The sequence below is a fragment of the Hippopotamus amphibius genome, chromosome 5 (assembly GCF_030028045.1).
Source record: "Hippopotamus amphibius kiboko isolate mHipAmp2 chromosome 5, mHipAmp2.hap2, whole genome shotgun sequence".
NCBI lineage: Eukaryota > Metazoa > Chordata > Mammalia > Artiodactyla > Hippopotamidae > Hippopotamus > Hippopotamus amphibius.
The window spans coordinates 103,587,118-103,605,971 of NC_080190.1; the positions used below are offsets into that span (position 1 = coordinate 103,587,118).

At 35.4% G+C, this 18,854-nt stretch overlaps 1 pseudogene; it reads left to right on the forward strand.

Moving 5' to 3' along the window:
• Positions 1-414: 414 nt before the first annotated feature.
• Positions 415-774, forward strand: LOC130853941 (40S ribosomal protein S20-like; annotated as a pseudogene).
• Positions 775-18,854: the final 18,080 nt, after the last annotated feature.

The following is an 18,854-nucleotide window of genomic DNA, read 5'->3' on the forward strand; positions in this document are numbered from 1 at the left end:
AAAATTGTGACTGTTTATATTTCTTCTCCATATCATTTTCTTCCCTTCAAGTTCATGTCTGCCTCTCCTTTTGGAGAAACAAATTATTTAGAGCTAAGGAGACTGTTTTATTTCTCTCTCTCCCCCCATTGCAACTGGGGGGGGTACCTTACAAAGGGTAGTGGCACGTAATTGCTTTTGGAATTAAATGAATTAATCATTATGGTCTTCTTAAAGAGGAATTCAAATCTTAGAGACTCCTTAAATTAAAATTTTATGTCACAATATTGAGTTTGTTTACAAATCACTGACTCCTCTTTGAGGAAGATGCAATCACCGCGGCAGCGGAGCCTCTGGCCGCCCGCTCCTGCTCCTGACTCACAGGCTGTTGGCTATCACTGAGGAACAAATAGGTCAGGAAGTCGCACCGCAGTCATGGCTTTTAAAGATACCGAGAAGGCTCCCATGGAGCCAAATGTGGAGATTCACCAGATTAGAATCACCCTCACCAGCCGCAAGGTGAAGTCTTTGGAGAAGGTATGTGCTGACCTGATCAGAGGCGCTAAGGAAAAGCATCTCAAAGGGAAAGGATGGGTTCAGATGCCTACCAAGACTCCGAGAATAACTACAAGGAAAACTCCTTGTGGTGAAGGTTCTAAGACTTGGGATTTTTTCCAGATGAGGATCCACAAGTGACTCATTGACTTGCATGGTCCTTCTGAGATTGTCAAGCAGATCACTTTCATCAGTATTGAGCCAGGAGTAGAGGCTGAAGTCACCATTGCAGATGCTTAAATCAACATTTTTAATAAATTGATAATCAGTTGTTAGAAAAAATCACTAATAATCAAATGCAACACACACATACAAACACACACACACCACACACACACACACACACACACACACACACACACACACACACACACACCACACTCCCAAGCTACTGTGGTATGCTGGAGCCAACTTTTATTGGAACCAGAGCCACTTCTCAAATTTTCAGATACCTTGTGGGCCAGTTGTGAAGCTCAGCTGTTAGTACAATTCAATTGAAATAAGCTATATGGAAAACTATGATGGTAAATACTCAACACTCATCACTTTCCAATTACTTCCCACACATTACTAGTATGTGTTATCAGTGCTCTTGAAGCTCTTACCTGTGTTGCTCACTAAGGAAATTGCATGATGCTACAGGATGATACAGGAAGTATCAGGCAGCCATGCCATGGTCGTGGCGAGGACGTGATGACTTGTTGAGGGTGGTCTTGGGGGAATGATTTGCTTGTTTTTTGTTGTTGCTTGTTTTAAATAGACTATTTTCATATTATATTTACAGAAAATTTGAGAAGATGCTAAGAGTTCACATATACCCCACACCCAATTTCCCCTATTATTACTATTTTACATTAGTATGGTACATTTGTGATTATTAATAAAACAACATTGATATAGTATCATCAACTACACTCCAGAGTTTACTTGTATTACTTTAATTTTAATCTGAGGAGCTTTTTCGGGTCCAGAATCCCATCTAGGTTACCACACTACATTTAGTGGTCACGTCTCCTTAGCCCTCTCTTCCATGTGACAGTTCCTCCAACTTTAGTCTTTATAACCTTGACAGTTTTGAAGTGCGCTGGTCAGTTATTTTGTAAGATGTCTTCCACTGAGAATTTTGTAGTGCTTTTCTTATGATATGACTGTGGGTACGGGTTATAGGGAAGACCCTGGAGGTAAAGAATCATTTTCAAAATGTCATAGTAGGGGTGCATGCCATCAATAGGATTTATGATTTTATGATGGCCTGGATCATCTGGCTGAGGGAGTGTTTGTCAGGTTTCTCCACTACAAAGTTACTTCCTTTTCCCCCTCTGCACACTGCTATTCTTTGCAAGGAGGTTGCTATACACAGGCTACACCTAAGAACTGGGGGTTATGCTCCCCCCTTCCTCTACCACAGGTTTTCTACATCAGTAATTTGGAATTCTTCAGGATGACATTGTCTCTTCTTTACATCTGTGTATTCAATTGTTTATTTATTAAGATGGGCTCGTAGATAACTATTTATTTTAATTCCTTTATTTTTTTGCTCAGATTGCTATCACTTTGACCATTGGGAGATCTTTCAGTTGGCTCCTATGTGCACTTGACGTACCCTCATCAAGATGTGTGTTTGTATGTGTTTTGAGCACTCTTTTCTTTCCGACAGTACAAGACACTCCAGCCTCAACTTGTATATTGCTTGGCCAAACACTGATATAGCCATTTCTCCAAGGAGGACAATTCCTCTTATTGGAGAATGGTATTAGAAACCAGTATTTTTATGTTAGATGTGCTTATTGCTGTTGGACTGTTGTTTATTTTAGTATCTCTCAACTGACAGAAAAAAATATGTATTCATACTAGCCAATATCTATACACACATCCATAAGTATGTCTCTAATTAACCACCTGTGTGTATATAAAGCTAAACGAATTCAGACCAATGTTTCCAATTCTCATCCATTATCATGGATCATTTTAACCTCATTCACTTGCTGAAATGATTTGTTTTGTAGTTCAGATCCAAATCGTTTGTTTTTCTCCAGTTTTATTGAGAAATAATTGACATACATCACTGTCTAAGTTTAAGGCATACACCGTGATGGTTTGATTTACGTATATTGTGAAATGATTATCACAATAGGTTCAGTTAACATCCATCTTCCCATATAGAGACAATAAGAATAAAAGAAAGAAAAAAGAGAAAAAAAGTCTCTCTGTGATTTACTTTTAAACAACTTTCCTATGTATCATATAGCAGTGTCAGCTATAGCCATCGTGGTATACATTACTCCCTAGTACTTATAACTAGAAATTTGTACCTTTTGACTACCTTCCTCCAATCCACCCCATCCTTGGACCTTCCACCTCTGGTAACCACAAGTAGTCTGATCTCTTTCTATTTCCATAAGTTCATCTTTTTGTTATAAGATGGCATATATAAATGAGATTATACATCATTTTTCTGTCTGATTTGTTTTACTTATCATAATGTCTTCAAGGTCCATCCATTTTGCAAAACAAGTTTTGATTCTTATTTCTAAATGAGATTTAAAGTACTTAACCATGGCGAAAATAGTTCAGTGACTGGAAATGACACAAAAACAGGTTAAAGAGACAGAAAGCCTCAACATTACAAATAGTGAATTTTTCTTTATAAATGCTTAAAAAAAGAGGCCAAGAAGTGCTCAGCAGGTCACATTAAGTGCTTAAAACAATATGCTAATAACTTCAGAAAAGTAAGGGCAGACAGTTTAGGCAAAAACATGATAGAACACTCAACTTAGAATTCCAGAATCTGAGATTTTAGAGAACCTAGTCTTGAACACGACCCCCAGCCCTCAAATAAAAACAACCTATTCTTTGGAAATTGGTTAGGAAATTGGTATCACACCAAGTAGTAAATCTGTAAATAATAGACACAAATATATAAATTATTGCTCGTGTGTGTGTGTGTGTGTGTGTGTATGTATATAATTGTATATTTATGTGTGTGAATGAATGTGTATGTAGGTCATTATAGGATGTGTACCTTTTTTCAGTACTTCTTAATAATTTTTATCATTTTGATAAATATTATGAAGTTACTAATTAGTATGCCACCTGTTATAATAGTATAGAAATGCATAATATTTACCTATTACAGTATTTTGATGATCAGAACAAAAAAAGGTCAAGTAAGGACCCTGGAGAACCTTAAATTAGAGAGGATTACTTCTGCCCATATGTGCTACATACTTAATGAGCAGGATTTACTACAGGGAAGTAAAATATTTGGACTCAAAATTAAGAATTCAATTGCATTAACGCTTTAGTTCCTCTTGGTTGAGGAGATTATTCTAATATGTAAAATATCAGGAACATCTGCACAATAAGCTTTCCCATGTATGACTCAGAGTATTAGGGGATCACAGAGCTGGCATGTCTAAACAAGAGCAAACAAGGAAAAATTAGCAGACTTGTTTATTTTTATCTTTGGGTGCTCACTGAAATAAGAAATGTGTGTATTAAAGTGCACTAAGTAATAAAATGCAAAGTGACTGTAAGCGGCTTATATTTGTAAAGGCAACAAAAACAATTAATTTTCATTAAATAAAGCATATAATTAAACATAACAGTAGTTGCTCTGATTGTGAAATAAATAATATATTTAAGGAAGCATTCTAAAGTGACATTTGTCAAAATTATTTGGATTTATGAAAATCAACTAAGATAAAATAGAAAAGTATCCATCACTCTCATAAGATCTGATTTTCAATATTGTCATACAAAATCATGTGTGTAGATTACATTAGTAGAATATTGAATCACTACCTCTCTTAAATTCTCAAAACTATCATCCAACCCCCCCACTTTGCAACAACACACACACACACACAATCCTTCATCATTTAGAAGAATAATGTATCATGATAGATCTCCATCCTGCCTAGAAACAATAATAAGGACAAAAATGCAAAGTGGCCTACAGAACCAAAAAGTGGCAAACTGAGATATTTGCCACATCTTTGTGAATCCCAAAGTAGACAAATGGCTCTATAGTGGGTCTCTATTTTTAATGCATATGGACTTTATATACAAAGATAGTAGAGGCTGCTTAGCTTCTGTATCTACTGTCCTTGCATAGCATCATGAAGTTTCCTGTGGAGCACTGTAAATTTCCTTAGCTAGAAGTACCTCAGAGATTTTACATTCCATACGCAAATTTGAGAGGGTTCTATTTAGGTTTTAGAATACAGGATACAGTAAAGGAGAAGAAAACAAAAATTGTAAGTGTTTAGTGACCACAGTCATGGTATACCAGAAAAATAAATATTGTGACAGTTTCATATCCAGAATTTCAAGCTATTTTCTGTCTCTTCTCTAATGAATTTTCTCTTTGTTAAATCAGAGTAATGGATGTGTTGTTTAAGATGAGAAGCACAACTAGTACTGAACATAATGCTTGACTCTGACTTAAATTGGATGTCTAGATGTCTGCTTTAAAATGAGGATTTTTTGTTGTGTGTATTTTTAATTGCCCCATTATAATTGTGCATTGTAATGCAAACTACACAAGTCCTTTGCCAAGTAAGAAAATAAACACCCACACATCATTATCAACACTATATTTATGTATATATAGTACTTCAATTTTGTCCTTTACAAAAGCGACTCTCAAAATTTGTAAAGTTTACTAAGCATTGACTCTGGATCAATGCATCATATCTCTCTCCCACTCAATTTTCTACTGTCTATATTAGACCTAGATTTAGAGGGCATTAACTGTGAATGGGATGGGATGCAGGAAGTGGCTGTTTGTTCAACAATTTGTTAAAAGGATAGATCTCATGGTATGTTCTTACCATAAACAAAACTAAACAAAAAAACAAAGCGCACACACACATATACACGCACACAAAATGGCACAGGAAAACTTTTGGAGGTGATAGATATTTTTTACCTTGACTGTGGTGATGGAGTATCATGGATGCATGCATATATTAAATTGATGAAATTGTATACATTAAACATGTGCAGTTTTTATTATGTATCAATTATATCTCAAAAAAGCTGTTAAAACAAAATAAAATTATATGGATATGCAGAATTGGGTTTCCTTTGTCCTTAGAATCTGCTGGATTATTAAAAGTTTATTGGTGAGAGGCTGAATTACAAGCAGGTCAAGGACTCAAGAAAATTCTGATTATGGTGGAATGCTATCTCAATATCAAGAGTTACCATATGTTTTCTACTTCTTGTTGCAGAAACCCTTGGATATTTCATTTTTTGATAATATCACCCTGACTTTCCCTTAGGGAGCTACAGTTAACTTTTTTCTTGAAATGGTAATGAAATTGTTGGTCATGGGCTGGGCATGAGAAGTAGAGCAGGCCACTATAAAGTTTTATTTAGAAAATTAAAATCTCACAATATATAAGAATAAAAATGTACAGATCTAAGTAATTTTAATGGTAACACACTGAAAAAATTATTCATGGCTTTTTGCTTTGCAGATTAGATCAGGGAACTCCATTATTTTTATCCATCCTACACATTTGTGGTTCAGATTTTCCCTAACTTCTGTTAGTTATTTCATACTTCTGAGTAAGAGTCAATACATTTTCTTTATTTGCAATTGAAAAATAAAAACAAAAAATTGTTTCTGATATACAAGGCCCTTACTATCTTGTGGGTGCCTCTCTGAATGAACTGTGTTAAAATATTTGCAAGTTTAAATAACTATTGAATTAATCACTAAATCTTTAATCAAACTCCTTCTTTAAGCCATTTGCTTTATATGAATTTTTGTTTTCTATTTTATTCTCATTTCTCCCTGATGTTTGGCTTTACTTTGACAACTGTGGATTTTTCATGGACTCCTGGGTCCTGGGACACAGATGTCAATCTCTCACATTTATTATGACACTTTCTGTGAAAATTTTAGAAAAGCTAATCTCCTGGTTTATGGCTCTTTCTAAACTCTAAGGCCTGGAAAAAAGAAATCAACTAATCTTATGGATGGATTTTAATAGCAAATGGTGAAATAAATGAATTTACTCATTTAATAAAGCATATTTTAAAAATCGTTATGATTTATTATACTAAATGTGTTTTCAAAATTAAACTTCTATAAGCAAAGAGATTAGCATGCTTTCATGAATATCTTATGCTGTAATGTATTTAATGTAGTAGCAGACTCTTTTAGCCAGACTGGCATTTGACTGAATCACAGTGAGCCAGAAATTTCAAGATGCTGAAAGACGAAAACTCATTTTATTAAATGAAATGTAAAAACCATATACTTAAATTTTATTCATATTGCATATTACTTTATTTCCTCTGTCTGAGGATAAAAAAGTGTTCATATTGTCCTGACCACCAACCTAATGATGTTCATTTGTGGTTAATACAGACAGTAGAAAGCTGGGTACACTCCTCTGTTCAATTTCCAACAGGTTGGAAACAGTGAAATAGGTTGGAAAGAGTGACCTAAATTTTGAGTGTTTTCACTTGGTCTTCTGGGATAGTTCCAAAGCCAAATCTCATTAGTCCTTGCTCAAGCAAAGACACATTTTAATGATCTTGAACAAAGGGTTAGGAAGAAGGGGATATCTGAGCAGAGACAAGGGCTTTGAGGTCTTTGTACATGTTTTTAATCCTTCCCAAATGCAAAAATACATAAGATGACCATATTGCAAGATGAAATGCAGTGGCTGATTTACTAAACGATAGTTAAAAATTTACCAAGACTCTTGGTTCCTATAAGTGGTAAAAATCTTCATAAGTAGGCTACTAGGAGATTCGGTTCCCCTTGTTAATTTTTTAAGATGTAAAATAATTAAAATGAAATGATACTTCTCAATATCCTTCTTCATTCACTATTATATTGCTATATTTTCATCTCCATTAGTTCACCTACAATTCCACTGTTAAGAGCAGACATAAGAAAAAAGGAAGGAGAATATACAAATCCTATTTTAGAGCATTAGTGAAGCAGCCCTAACTAGCCTCTATCTAGGGCAGATGGGTAAAACTTTCATGTCCCTGCATTACCACATGCTAGCCATCCCATATGATGAAAAAGAGCCTAGAATATTTGCAGTTTTATAGCAAAGAAGTTAATAGAAAGAAAGTCGGATCTCTATCATGGAGGATCAGGGACAGTTTGGGATGTCTAGGGGAGATAAGCATACGACAGACCATCCATAGACATCACTAAGAAATATGAGTAGAATATGTTTACAGTCAATAATGACAAGACAAGTTTTGTAGAACTTGGTAGTCACCCATACTCTCCCTTTATAATCAGTTTAGTCCAATCCAAGTTGCTCCTCTGGTTCTCATAACAAACTTCAGAAGTGCTATTGAACTTGAATTCCCAGATCTGTTCTATGCGTTGGGTGTTAGTGATGAAGTCCTAACCCTCCTTCCAGATTGCAAACGATGGATTGTCAGAGAGATAGGGCAGTTTGGAGGAGATTGTCATATTTTAAGGCAGTTAAAAACTGTATCTTAAAATTCTTAAAACTAAAATTACAAAGTAAGAGTAAATATTCCAGAGAATATACAATCAAATGGAAGATATTTATAGCTAAAGGAGCTAAGGCCAAAAGGAGTTAAATGATTACCAGCCTAGAAGGCACAGAGACCGGCACTGAGGTCCTGGAACCACATCACTATGCACTTCTCATTACAGGGATAAAATAAGTCAGTCGGGGGGAAAGTTAAACTTACATTTTTAGTCAGCTAATATCTATTAAATGACTATTAAAAGTTTAGCATGAAGCAAATTTTTTTCTGCAAAGGTTCAGATAATAATTATTTTATAGACCATACAATTACAGTTGCAAGTACTTAAGTCTGTGTTGCAGCATGAAAGCAACAATGGACAACAAATAAAGAAACTTACAAATCAGGCCATGGGCCATATTTCCATATGTGGCCAGAAGGTTGCTATGGTTTGCCACCACTTGACTAGTTTTGTTGATATATAGTTGTGTATATGTGTATATGTATTTTTTTAATTGCTTGAGTGGGGTAAGGTAATCATTGGATGAAATGATTTTGGAGTTTTATGCTACTTTAGAGCAGCTTAGAAGGGTCAAATTCACTAATTATCATCTTGTGTCTTCTCAAGCTAATTAGGTTTCCAAAATTAGAACTTCTACTTGTCTCTATACTAAGACTTATCTTTTTCTTGATCTACTGGCACCTGACCAACTAACCGCAAATCTGTTATGGGACTATATCTACCTGAAAATACTGTTAATAGCAGCAGCTCAGTAACCTACCTGAATGAATAACACAAAGTGATTAATAAGCTGAGGTTCACTTTATAGGCCCAACCACCAGAACATGAATATGGACTGTGTCAGAAATCCTGGAAAATGTATGTACCTATCTTACTCTTAAACATCCGTTCTATGAAAACAAGGAATAGCCGAATTAAATTAGGTTTGATCCCCGCTGGTGTTACAGTCTGGGCCCATTATCTCAGCTCATTAGAGCTTGGTGTTAATGAGGCCAAGGTCAGGGGTTCCTCTGCCATATGAAGCAGCACACTTTATACAAAGACAGCCATTCTGTTCCATGAATTCACGCTGTACACCTTATTCTACCCATATGTTTCAAATAATTGCAACTGACCACAAGCAGAACAAAGGAAGGAATATATAGGTTTCAGTTCATCCTTATTAATAGTGGAAAAGACACTTCTCTGAAGGAAACTAAATAATCTTTACACATAAAGAACACATTATATTATACTCACTCTATATACTTGATAAGTAATTAATATAGAATTTATAATTTATTAATTTGATCTGAAGTAGGATAAATCTACTTCAATTCCAGTTGCATTTATTCCTACATTTATCTGTCAGTCACTATGCTATATACTGGGAATATAAAAATCAGTAGAACCTCAATAACCTGACAGGGTATAACACAAGATAGAGACAAGTGCATATTGAGGTTATTATTGAACAGTGGGAGTGTTGGAAATAATGGTCGAATTCAAATACTTTTAGACTATATTTGGCCAAGGGGTGCAGGGATTCACAAATCCTATCTTTCCAATCAGCTTTTCTCCAAAAATGTTTCCTTGAGGGAGATGTAAAGACAAGACACACCGGCAAAGAAAATCAGCGTGTTAGTGTATTATTAAGGATATTTGACTTCCAAGCAAAGTAATATAGAAGTGCTTAAAACTCAGATAATCTTGTCTGGATTTTATTATTAAAGAGCGAAGAGAGCTCTTGCATATTCCCCACATGTCTATCAAAAGGCTTCATTTCAAACCTGACCATAATCTTTATCTGCTAAGTTCAAGGTGACCTAAAGAGGACAATAGTGGAAGTGCTCTTTTGTCATCTTAAAAAATACCAAATTAGCTGAACTTCCCAGTTTTAAGGGTTGGAGAGAGGGAGAGACACAGAGGGAAAAAAGACTATGAATAACTCTTCAACCAGCAGACAGTATAAGAGAAAATCAGGCTCAATTAGTAACCTGAAATTTGGCTAAATAAATTTAAACTACCTTCTTCGTGCACATATAAGGAGCACAAGTATGCTCTATTTTCTATCAGTTCACATTTGGCCCTGCTGTTTCTTCTCTGTGTTACCATGGGCAAGTTACCTAACCACATGAAGTTCAGGAATCTTAAGTATAAGAAGGATAACATGATATCAGATAGTGAGGTACAGAGTGAGTAAGAGGATGCTAGTTCTTTTTCCTTCTTGTGATAGCAAATATAACAATTTTTTGGCTGTTATAAATTAGAAGTTGGAGATAAGATTGATAAGAAGGAAACCCACAGTGAATGGATGATGTTTGATCTAGATCATGATAGAATTTTGCCAAATGGAAACACTATTCTGTAAGGTGAATAAAAGCATAAGTAAAAAGGTACAGTGCTAATGTGTATGAGATTTTTGGGGAGTGTCAAGAAATTTAAATTGTCCTAAAATGCTGATATCGAATACACATTAAAATTCAATGCTCACTTAGAAAGATAGAAATGATCTTGCTCAATTTTTGGCCTGAAATGGGAAGCTGCCATTGATGATTCATTTAGTTTTCTTACCTTCTATTGTGCTGTTGCGTGACAATAAATTATCCAATGTCAAATTTCAAATATATGAAAATACTCTTTGTAACACATACCAAACTAGGTCTAAAATTATGATGGTATGAACTTTGCCCATAAAGAACAAATTAATAAATAAGCTTTTGGAAAATGTAGGAATAGATTAGACCATGAAAAAGTGTTTGTTTACTTTTATGTGTGTCTATTTTAGTTAACAGAAAAATACTATGTGGTAGTAACAACAAAAAGTACTCTCAAAATATAATATAAATAATGAAAAGTGGCTTCCAGTAGCTTTAGTACTATCACACCCATCACTGAACTGGGATTGAAAATTTCATTTTCTCTACATCGTTCCAGTCCATGGTTAAAAGTCCTGGCAAAGAATGTTTAAAGAGAATGGATAATCAGGACAGCTGCACAGTATTATCAAGGCTCAGGATGAAAAGGTACGAAGGAACAAGGCAGGAAAAGTTGGGGCTTTATCTTGTTGCCTGGGTCCTGGAAGACATTCTCAGAGGGAAAACGTCAATAGCAGTCTCATAGTGAGAATCCTTGTTTCTTACACTGTAGTTTAAGTCTCAGGAACAAATGAATCCTTTAAAAAGACATCTGAAAGCATGTTCTGAGCTCTAAAGACACCCTCTATATAATTTTTTTTTTAATTATTGATTTTTGAGTTAAAATGGTACTATTATGTAATCTCACACTTTTTTTTTCACTTGCATGAAGTCTAGATGCTGTGAAAAGAAATGAGCACAGAACATTGATTTGATTGGCACTTACGCTGTGTGCTTAGCTGGTAAAAGTGCAAGCATGACAGCAATTTTTAAGCATATTAATGCTCGGTATTCCCCCATCATCCCCACTGAATTGTTATCAGTTTACTCCTAAAGGAAACCTTACCCTTTCTCTCAGGGGTCTTGCCAGCTGTCTGGCTCTTGGAACAGTCTCAGTTTTTGTACTGATCTCTGATAAACATGCATTTGCACTCCAAAGCTGCATAATGCATTCATTCTCAGCACAGAGGTATGCAGCTGTTATACGCTAAGGGTGTTATTTATGTTCTTAACAATTTTGAAAAAGAAAACTTTCCTTCCAGGGCTCAAATTATCCCTCAAAAGAATTCATATCCTAGATTTTCCTTTTAGTTGAGGAAGAATTCACTCTTTACATGTTTTGCAATGTGGTGTTGGTGCTGTTGCTGAAAGAATTCTAAAAAGGGGCAACACCGTTGCTTTCCTGCAGAACCCCTTCCTGTCTATAAGCAGCTAAAAAGAATCTTATGGTTCTATTAAAAAAAATGACTGTGTTATGCTTCCAATGGTCCCTTATATTTGGTATATGATCTCCTTTTACCCATAAAGCCTGTCCCTCTGCAGAATCTGGCACTAGGGTGAAGCTAAAGCTGTCAGAATACAAAGCAGAATGCCAAAAGGAGGCTCCTTCAGCAGTGTCCTGATCACAAGGTTAGGAAAAAACAAAAAAGCATTGCTAAAAGTACTGTCTTTTGGTTCTCCCCAAAGCAGAACTCTTTTGGCAGGTTAAAACTCCAAAGTCTATTTATTTTCTAAATCAATAATGCAAACTTTGCCCATATACTTAAGAAACAAATGCTTTTCTCTGACCTATGTAAGAACATCTTTTTAGAATAAACCTGCATATTGATGTGAGGTTGAACTGCTCCCAAGCTAGGAATCTCAGTATTATCCTTAAATCAGTCTGTCTGGAATTTCTGATTCTTTTTCTTAAATGTCTCTGGTGTTTAGCCTCTTCTTTTGATGCCCCTTGGTAGTGCCTTGTGCTCTCATTTTAATTGTACTAACTTAATTCTATTAATATGGAGGTATGCCACCAGTCTCCCCAGTCTACTCCAGCTTTCAATGTGCTAATCATGTCACAATTCTACCTAGAAATACCTCTCACTTGCCGATTATCTCTTCCTTTGACTAGTATTGATTTGTATGTTCTGTAATAAAAGTAATTTCAAGTACAGCACTTTACTGAGTTCTGTGAGTCATTTTAGAGAATTATCAAACCTGAAAAGGTTACAGAAGCAGCCAATCTGTAGCCAGCTGGTCAGACGTGTGGGTGGCCTATGAACCTCTGAACTTCTGACTATTGTCTGAAGTGCAGGAAGTTCTGCCGGGACTTTGCCCTTAAACCTTCCATCAGTGTTAACTCCAGAGGGTTAGCATTAGAAAGTTGCTTTGCAGTACTGCCCTCACTAAGCATCCAGCAGATCCTCAGATATGCTCCTCCCTGGGACTCAGTCTCTTAGCACGTAATATTTCTCTGTTTTATTAAGGCCATATAGACTTTTCCTACTTATTCAAAAGAAGATTGAAGAATTCAGTGAATATTTCTCTATGTCACAAGTATATTATGGTAAGCAGCTCCCACAGTTCTTGGGCTTTACCTTTAGTTTTGGTTTTGATTTGGGGTTTCCCTTCAAGTCTCCGAGCTTAAGTGCACACAGTTGATGTGATCATACTTGATACAATATTTTGCTGTCCTTACCATCATCTATCTATCCAAATTTTTATTCCTTTTCCTACTCATAGATGTCCATTTCAATATATGGATTGTATGTCCTGCCAATTCAACTTCATATAACCTTAAAAAAATACATAAGTTGCTGTTTGTATGTTTTAAGTTTATATAAATGGTAAGATGCTATTCATCTATTAAATTCTACTTTCTTTTTTAAAAGTAACTTTTAAGATATATTGATGGCCCTATATATAATTCTAAGGCTTTACTTTTATCTATCATCTATCTATCTATCTATCTATATCTATCTATCTATCTATCTATATCATCTATCTATCTATCATCTATCTATCATCTATCTATCTAATCTATGTAATCTCCTAGGTATGTAGGTAACGTAGAAGCTAAGCATTAAGAAAATAAATAAATTCAATGTAATGTATGTTTATACTGTATATGTGCGTATATATACACACCTCCACTTTTCTGCTGCTGCAAAAAATGTAATAATGAATACCCTGTACATTTGTCCATTCTGAACTGTTTGAAAACAATGAGTAAGATGCTATTTCACAGGATATACATAACCTTAATTTCAACAATGAGTTCCAGATTCTTCTCCAAAAATAGCTCCATTAGTTTACAGTTCCACCCAGAGTGTATGAATTTTTTCATTTTCCTGACTCCTCACCAGCACTTAATATTTCTTGGCGTGATTTTACTTTTCCATTATAGAAAATTTTCTAGCTATTATTTTTTTTCCTTTTCATTGTTCTGACAGAGTTCATTTTGGTGTAAAGAGCATATACTGTTATTATCTGGAGTCAATCATCTTCCAGTTTGTGACATCACTCAGAGAAGTCTGCCCTTTTAGAAACCAGTACACTTTCCCAATGGCTATCACTCTCTTTTGACCTGCCTCGTCTAGACCTGGGAAAAAGTAGAGGAAGAGAAAATTACTGAGGACAAACAGGTTTTTATAAGCTTAATGATTGCTATCTACCCCCGGCACAACCTTGATGATATTCCACCACATTCTGCAGACACTGCTGCCTTCATATGCAGAAGAAACAACTGAAAGTTCTCCCATGAACCCAGAGAAATGCTGGGAGAACTCCTTTGAGGCAGTCTGGGACTTGGGACCCTTTGCTGCAATGCTGCAATGCTTGCAACTGGACACACCTCTCCTTGAGCAGCAAAATATGAAGAAACTGTATGGGACTAAAAATAACTGCGTACCTGCACAGTTGGGGTAAATTCTGGACCGAAAATATACAAAGAGACCAAAAATCCCAGCTGCCACTTTTGAAGAGCCTAGAGCAAAAACAGGGTGTCGGGAGCAAAAGCGCCGTACTGAGCATGCCCCCCGCATACAATACCACCTAAAGGGTGAGCAAAACACCTAAGCCACCCCTTCAGCCCGATCCCTGGACACACCCCAGCCCTCACCTAATATAAGGAACAAGCTTGCCCCCTGTGGAGAGAAAGCAGCAAGGGAATCTGTTTGTTCTTGCTCCCCCTTGCTGCAGCAGGACCCCAAATAATGCCTTGCCTGAATTTCTTGTCTGGCCTCTAGTCAATTTCTATTGCTTGGGAAGGCCAGGAACTGGGGTTGGCAACACCTTCACTGAATGCATCCCCTATCTGTGGCCCTGGTACACCCCATTTTAGGTTCCACATTCATTCCACTCCAAGATCCAGTTGCCTTCTTGCTTCCCAAGGTTTTCTTCAGGTTTTCTGAGGTGATTTCTGGTATCTATTGAACTACCTCTCCATCTGTAGCATCTCTAAATTTGGGTTCAAGGGAAGGAATCACAACTGTGTTAGTTATACATCTTGTCTGAAACACTCTGTTCTTATTACAATAATTGTCACTAACTTGTACCTGTATCTATTCATTATTGAACCCATTTCCTTAAAATTCCTTTCTATAGTTGGAACCTAGTGTACAGTGGATTATATTTAATATTCTGAACTAAAATTAAAAATACTGGGGTGTTAAAAGCCTCAGAAGAAGTACTACTGGAAAGGCAATTTTGCATCAAAATAATAACTCACGCAAAGTCAAGGTCACCAGTGCTGACATGTTTGAACAACAGAACATGGAGACAATATTCAAATAGTTTTAAAGTTTCCCTGGGCTTTAATTTATGTGTCTCTGTGTTTGTCCATATACGTTACATGAATATTTATGGGTCATCCAATGGTTTTACACTACTTTAAGAAGGTTCTGTGAAGTGGATTTCTTTATTCAGTGCAATCACTTGAAGTCATACTTCAGTGAAAATATTTGAGCTAACAAGATAATTTTGTATATATATTTATTCACAAACTCAAGATTTAACTATTATATATTCAGATAGCTGGCCCAAATATTTTAAATCTCTCAATTGAATATTGCATTAGTGCGCTATTGGTTTACCTTGTCAATGAACTCCTGATATCTCAAGATTATGGCAATAATTGAAAAAATCTATATGGAAATTTATTTACAAGAAAATGGTTCACAAAATGTCTCACAGAAATGTCAAGCTTCCAACACAGGTTGATGAAGACTTTGACTCAGTTTTTAAGCAGTTCTCATGATCCTGAGCTCATCTTAGTATAAGATTCATACTCAGCCTGAAGGATTGCATATTTCCTTTTCACGTCAGGAGAAAGAGAGAGAAGTGCTTCACAGAATAATTGTGCAAAAGTCCTGAGTTTCTTTGGATTTGATCAAGAAGAACCAATCACGGAGGTTAGGAAAGTGCCATGCACTTACTAACTTAGGCTTGGGAATACTCTTTCTCAGAAACATTTCAGTGCAAGGAAATATGGGGCTTACATTAGTCAAAGCCTACTGCTGGCATTAGGCAGAGAGGAATTCCATAGATTACCTTCCTGTTCCACAATGGAAGTGAGGTGGTTTCTCAGTGGAATGACAGAGTGCTATTAGGAAGGAGGAAGCAGAGTGTGCTGGAGGGGCAAGCAACAAATGTTCGCTTCACTTGTTGATTGTCACACTTCTTTGATTTCCTCTCTAACCCAGTTGATTTCCAGTTAAACCTACCATACTTCATCATTCTAAAACACCAATTTGATCATGTCACTGCCTGAAATTTTGCTTAATTTCACATTGTGGATGGATTAAAATTCAAAAGATCTTTCATTCTAAGGATTCACTATATTTTAGGGCTTTGTATCTTATATTCATTCCCGTACAACTTCTTATATAAATTTTATTTTTCTTCACCAAATCTGATCATGAACTCTCACATACCCATGACTTTATTCATACTGTATCTTCATGCTTCTTTCTCTTTCCTATCTAGTGACTTCCACCTGTATTTTTTGTGTCTCTCTTCAGTATCACCACTTCTGTGAAGTCTCCCTTGACTTTTCCATGATGTTGCTCCCACTTTTGTGCATCCACAGTTTTTTTTTTCTTCATTTTTTTCATTGTTTGTCTTTGTGTGTGTGTGGTTCCCATGATTTTTTTTCCCAAATATTAGTTTGTTTGAACATAATTTTTATTCATCTATTCTAGCCACTTTAAACATATCATTACTATTTCTGCTTGGCATGTATAATAAATATAGAAAATACATGTGAATAAATAAGTAGACATTAAATTTTTTAAGTAACAATAATCCTCATACTTCAGCCTCTTTGGACTTACAGAGGAGATGGGGTTTTAGATAATGTACAAGACTGTGGATGAAAGGCCAGCTATTGGCATTTAAATGACACCTTTATGAACTTACAAGAAACCATTATGGACCAAAGGGGCTAACACTTTCAAGGTGGCCAAAACCAAATGATATATAATCATTATAAGTAATCCCAGTCTATTAATGTAGGAGAAAAATAATGCTGCAGTGGCTACAACAGTCTCCAGGTTTGTTAATACATATAAAATGTCCATACTAGTGCCTGGCACATTCGGATGTTTAATAAATGCAAGCTGTCACATTTATACTTTTATTATTAGATAAACTAGTAGATATAACCAACTAAAAGACAAAAACTATATTTTACTTATCTTCTACAAAACAACATCACACTATTACATGTACTCCACAAATTATCTCTTGAAAAAAAATACAGGGTCATATTTTTTTATAATAAATGAGAAAAAATGGCCTATAATTACCTTAGCCATAAAATGGTAAAAAGGCATAAAAAGGACTTTTGGAGATAACTGTAAATAATAATTAAGAGAAAAACAAATTAGTGAATTATTTCATGCTATACAAAATTGTTTTAAAAATAGATCAGTTGTTTTAGCCATCCTAAGGCAGGTTTTCAAATAAATCTGAAAAAGATAAAGGTAAGGACAATAAAAATATTGAGATAGTCCACAAATATTATAGGGAAAGTATTTTGTTTTAATGATATTTTCAGCCATGAATCCCTAGAAGAACTGTTAGAAAGAAGAAAAAAGTAAAGAGCATGAATTTACCTACCTAAAGTTAAGCTAAGATAAATAGGGTAATCCTTGAGAGAATACATTATACAAGAGAAGTCTTTTTCAGTTATCATCAAAAGACACACAAAAAAAACTTTTCTTTATATTAAAAATTTCATTCAACCCAAGAAAAGGAAAATAGGTCTATAGAAAAATATAGAGTTCATAGCCATTAACTTTTGTAATAGAAGTACAATTTCAAAATAAAGCATTATATTGTGTAGCTGTATTTTATATTTTTATAAGAGAAAATGTGAGCTATTCATTCCTTTTTTTTCTTATCCCCTAAACGAACCAAAGAAATTAAGACCTCACCGAAGACATATAGTTCTATAATTTTTTATTTGCTAGCTTACATTAAACTGATAACACTTCCCTCTGGAATATGTTTTACAATCTTGATAAAATGATTTGACTGGCCCCACAGTGATGCTGTGAGTTTTGCTATAAAAGAGGTTAATATGCCTATAACAGTATACTCCTACATTCTCTAATGGCATGGGTATGACCAATCTATTTGTATTGAAATTACTTAATTTTGGAAGCCTGAGTTAATACCTCCTTGCCTCAGGAGAATATTATGCTGTTTATGCTTAGGAACCAGAGATGATAAATTTAGCCATTATATTCAGCCTTTACATAACCAAGCATTGCCTTTTAGTTGTTGTGCTGCTTATCAGAGCCTTAAGCTAGTTCTCCGTAAAACAAATATATATAACCGACATTTACAAACTATTTTATCCATGCTGTGTTTTCAATTTTTATACTTGAACTTATTACATAAGGCAAAGAAAGTAATTAATTCACTAAATACATACTTACTGCTTATTATTTTAAGTCCTATGTGTCAAGCCCTATGTTGTCCTAGGGGAATCCATAACCAATAATGGAGATGTTGATTCTGCCTTTGCAGTCCTTATGTTCAGGTGAGGCAGCACACTAGGAAGCTGGCAATCACAATGGTATGATAAGTTAAATGTGCTTATAAAATTGGCCATATAAAGACTTGGCAAAGTCAGCAGCAGCTTGTATGATTGGGATGTCAGAAAAAATAGCTCAACAAAACTGATCTCCTAGGACACTAAACCAGTAGTTTCTCAACAGAAGGAAATTTTGTGCTACCCTCCCTCCCCCTGCTATGCTCCAAAAGCTATTTGACAATATCTGCAGACACTTTTTACTACTGGCTTCTAATGGGAAAAGAGCAGAGATTTGGCTAAACATCCTGCATTCTACAGGAGAGCCTCCAGATCCCCCACGCCCCAACAATTATTTATCTCAAAATGTCAATAAAATCTAGATTGAGAAACCTTGCAG